This window comes from Rhagoletis zephyria, unplaced genomic scaffold (assembly GCF_001687245.7).
Source record: "Rhagoletis zephyria isolate East Lansing unplaced genomic scaffold, Rhagoletis_zephyria_1.1 Rzeph_scaffold_11130, whole genome shotgun sequence".
Classification (NCBI taxonomy): domain Eukaryota; kingdom Metazoa; phylum Arthropoda; class Insecta; order Diptera; family Tephritidae; genus Rhagoletis; species Rhagoletis zephyria.
Genome location: NW_016168207.1, coordinates 1,709 through 6,462, shown reverse-complemented (window position 1 = coordinate 6,462; position 4,754 = coordinate 1,709). Strand labels below are relative to the sequence as shown.

Below are 4,754 nucleotides of genomic sequence, written 5' to 3'. Positions count from 1 at the left end.
AACTTTTTTTGGTGATGCAGTCTAGTGTACATACTTGCCCAATCCACAAGAAGTGATCCTCCCCGTTGATTTGAACTTATCAGTGTGGCTTCAGACCATTGACCATTGACATTTTCACAGCACGTCAAATTCTGGAAAAGACTTGCAAATCGACACAAACCATCTTTTTATTGATTTTAAAGCTGATTTTTATAGCACGAAGAGAAGCTGCCTGTGCGATGCCATGTCTAAATTTGGGATCCCCGCAAAACTAATACGGCTATATAGAGAGAAATTGAACACAACTTTCAGCTTCGTCCAAATTGAGAGGGACCTCTCCTCGCTGCTTGAAACCAAACGAGCTTTTAGACAAAGCGATTCGCTCTCATGCGATTCTTTCCACCTGCTGCAGGAAAGCGCTATAAAAGCTGCCAATATGAATCGCAGGGGCGTTTGGAGATGATATTGAAATCATTTTCCTAAAACCCAGGAATGTCAGTGAAGAATTTTTCAGCAAGAAAAGGAAGCTAACGAGGTTGATCTAGCGATGAACAAGAACAAGACAAAGTACCTACTGGCAACACACAAAAAATCTTTGCGGACACACGTCACTGTTAGCAGTGATAACTTTGAAATAGTGAAGGACTTTGTTTACTTAGGATCCAGCTTAATATCGCGAAGAAAACTCTTGCCAACAGGTGCTACTTTGCGCTCGGTAGGTAATAGAAAAGCAAAGCCCTATCTGGACGAACAAAACTCGCGCTCTATAAATCTCTCATCATTCCCGTCATTTTATATGGTGCAGAAATATGGACGATGCCTAACTAAGCCGAGAAGGTTTTGTGCCTTTGAGAGAACTATTATACGCAAAATCTATTAGCCCGGTTCGCGTGGGCGACGAGTACCGAAGCGTATGAAAATACAACGATTGCTCTGGCTTGCACATGTTCTGCGCATAGATGACGATGCACAGTGTTTCGACTATACTATGGAGGTAGGAAGAAATAATAGTACACCAGCACCGATTTCACCGAAACTTGACATGTGCTCTAGTTTTACTTAGAAATAGAGGATTATTAAAGTTTGTAAAGATGGAATAATTGCCACGCCCTCTACTCTTGTGGGCGGAAACATTAAATTTTATCCGATTTCGATGAAATTTAGTTTGTGCTCTCTTTTATTAGAAAAACCTAATTATAAAATATGGGGAACATTGGATCAATACGACGTCCAAAACTCACAAAAAATGTGGCCCCAGTCATTATCATGTCATGTGATGGAATTTTGGTTAATTTCTGTTCTCTGCTTTCCACTCACAGAAAGCAAAGGTTATACTATAAAATGACTCAGGTGTAAATGCTCGCTTTTCTCTCAATGTTTGGTGAGATTTTTTCATTGTTCGAAAATTCTTTTCACGAAATTATGCAAAAAGAAGCTGAAAATAAAAATTTAAGAAAAAAAAATTACATATATTTGCAAAGTCACACGCAAAGATCAAATTATATACNCCTATCTGGACGAACAAAACTCGCGCTCTATAAATCTGTCATCATTCCCGTCATTTTATATGGTGCAGAAATATGGACGATGCCTAACTAAGCCGAGAAGCTTTTGTGCCTTTGAGAGAACTATTATACGCAAAATCTATTAGCCCGGTTCGCGTGGGCGACGAGTACCGAAGCGTATGAAAATACAACGATTGCACTGGCTTGCACATGTTCTGCGCATAGATGACGATGCACAGTGTTTCGACTATACTATGGAGGTAGGTAGAAATAATAGTACACCAGCACCGTTTTCACCGAAACTTGACATGTGCTCTAGTTTTACTTAGAAATAGAGAATTTCCCGTAGTTTTTTTTTTGGAAATGTAGCGTTCGGGAAGAATGGGGTGAGTAAATAATGTGAAATGTAGTATTTGCGACTTTTACTTTTCTCTCTCTAAGTCTAACCGTTTTTTTTTTACCAATTGTCTCCATGACTTTTTACTATCCGCCTCCATATAGTCGAAACACTGTGCGCCGTTAGCTAGGGTTANAAATTACATATATTTGCAAAGTCACACGCAAAGATCAAATTATATACTCTAATAGCCTTATTCATAAAAAATAAAGTAGCTTTATAAAAGGTTTATAAATTGAAAAATGTATGAAAACGTCACTTTATAAAGCTCTTTAACCCTACTTTATTTTTTATGAATAAGGCCATAAAACTATATAAAATTCTCAAAAAAATATTTGTCTAATTTCAAGACCTGACGGATCGGTACTCACACTTTTTTTTTAACTAATAATCTTTAGCATCTACATTTCAAAGCAATAAATAAATGACAAATACCTTCGCCTGAATATTCCACGATGNACACCAGCACCGTTTTCACCGAAACTTGACATGTGCTCTAGTTTTACTTAGAAATAGAGAATTTCCCGTAGTTTTTTTTTTGGAAATGTAGCGTTCGGGAAGAATGGGGTGAGTAAATAATGTGAAATGTAGTATTTGCGACTTTTACTTTTCCCTCTCTAAGTCCAACCCGTTTTTTTTTTACCAATTGTCTCCATGACTTTTTTCTATCCGCCTCCATATAGTCGAAACACTGTGCGCCGTTAGCTAGGGTTAACAACATTCGTGATTTGGGTATTGTTTTTGATGCATCTTTCACGTTTACTGAACATCTCAATTTTGTAATTCCTAAAGCCTTTTCGTTGCTAGCCTTTATTAAACGGAATAGTTCGGAGTTTAAGGACCCATATATTAGGAAACTATTGTACAACTCCTTGGTATGATCTAGACTTGAATATGGTTCCATAATATAGAGTCCCTATACGAACTTCATAATAAAAGAATTGAACAGGTTCAAAAAACTATTCTGAAATATTGTCTATCTGATCTTAAATTCGACTTGCCCCTACCTCCTTATGATTCCAGCTGTAAATTAATTAATTTACACACATTCCAGAGCAGAAGAGTAATATCGACAATTACTTTTATTAATGATATTGTTAATGGCTACATTGATTGTCAAATACTCTTAGAGTTTTTGAACTTTAATGTGCCGCCTAAGAATCTGCGCCGGCAAAATATGTTTGCCATTGATAATTTTAAGTCCAAGTATGCATTGAATGGGCCAATCACACGCACGCTAATTGATATTAATAATTTTGCCTTAACTTGGCTTTGATTTAAGAATGTTTTATTTTCCTTGTTGTAAGTTAATTTGTTGAATTGTATTAGACACATTTTTTTAACTAGTCTATTAGATTCTTGTTAATCATAGACTGAATAAAGAAATACGAAATACGAAATATACCCGCAGGCAGCATTATGGAAGTCTGCATGCCAAAGAATTCACTAAGAGTAACCTGCTTAGACTCAATAGCCCTTTCGATCTTATATGTCAGACGATTTAGTAAATTCTTACTTTCCTAAATTTTTCCTATATTTAAACTTACATATGATTCGATCATATAGTGGACATAGGCAGGTTTGATATGTATTGACTCAAATGCCACAATCTGCAAGAGTAGAGCACAATAGTCACCTTTGAATAAATCGTTAATATTAAATATTTTTCTTTCATTTTATCGACATTAATTTGTCACATTGCTTTAGTTTAAACTATTTATTTGTTCGGTCAGTGTGTCACTGTGTTCAGAAATGCATCAAGCCAAAGCATCAGTCTATTCTATTTCTAAACTATAATATATGGAAATGGCCAATATGCGCAACCACGGTTAAATGCCGAATTGGAAATTGCATAGTTGCGCAAATAAGCCACAACCCCTGTATTGCACCAAATATATGGACAAATTTGGTATGTACCGACTCGCATTAAATAATAAAAAGTCCTTATTTTTGGCACATTATGAGACTTTTAGGCACAAATTATAAAGCTCATTAGGCACGTTCAATTCTTCTCCAAAATCAACACTAATATATTTATGTATGTATGTCCCTCCCATGATGCAATAATACAAGGTGTTATCGGCTGGTAACTTCTCGCTCTAATTCCGCCATATTGACTGCCTTAGGTGAAACAGTGTTACTCCTTTAACAATTCTTTGCCTAATAATATAGCTTATTTTTTTAATTTTTTCTCAGTATACACATTTTGCTTTCTCGAAAAGGTATTATATCTTATTTTATTTCATTTCATTGCGAATATACTATAAAAAACAATTTTTTTTTAGAAGAAAATATGAAATTTTATATTTTTCCCCCAAAAGGGGATTCATTACTTCCCGTTTTTCTTCTTATTCTACTGAGCTAAGGTAGTGTCAAATCGAGCTGTCATAACTGATACCACCTTGTATTATTACATCATGTGTCCCTAACACCTCGCCTGCTGATGGCAAACGGCCGAAACTCTCGTAAAAACTATTTGACCTAATTCCATTTTTCTAGCAGTATCAATTCGAAAACTAAAAATTACAGGAAATTTCNTCTAAACTATAATATATGGAAATGGCCAATATGCGCAACCACGGTTAAATGCCGAATTGGAAATTGCATAGTTGCGCAAATAAGCCACAACCCCTGTATTGCACCAAATATATGGACAAATTTGGTATGTACCGACTCGCATTAAATAATAAAAAGTCCTTATTTTTGGCACATTATGAGACTTTTAGGCACAAATTATAAAGCTCATTAGGCACGTTCAAATCTTCTCCAAAATCAACACTAATATACTTATGTATGTATGTCCCTCCCATGATGCAATAATACAAGGCAGGGATGGGCGAAATCAAGAAAATGAATAATTGAATAAAAAAAAA

The 4,754-nt window shown here is 35.6% G+C and overlaps 1 protein-coding gene across 1 annotated transcript in view; it reads right to left on the bottom strand.

Annotated features, from left to right (window-relative positions):
- Positions 1–4,754, bottom strand: part of LOC108376857 (UPF0692 protein CG33108) — a 15,156-nt gene that overhangs the window by 8,823 nt on the left and 1,579 nt on the right. The gene's annotated exons all lie outside the window — the stretch shown is intronic.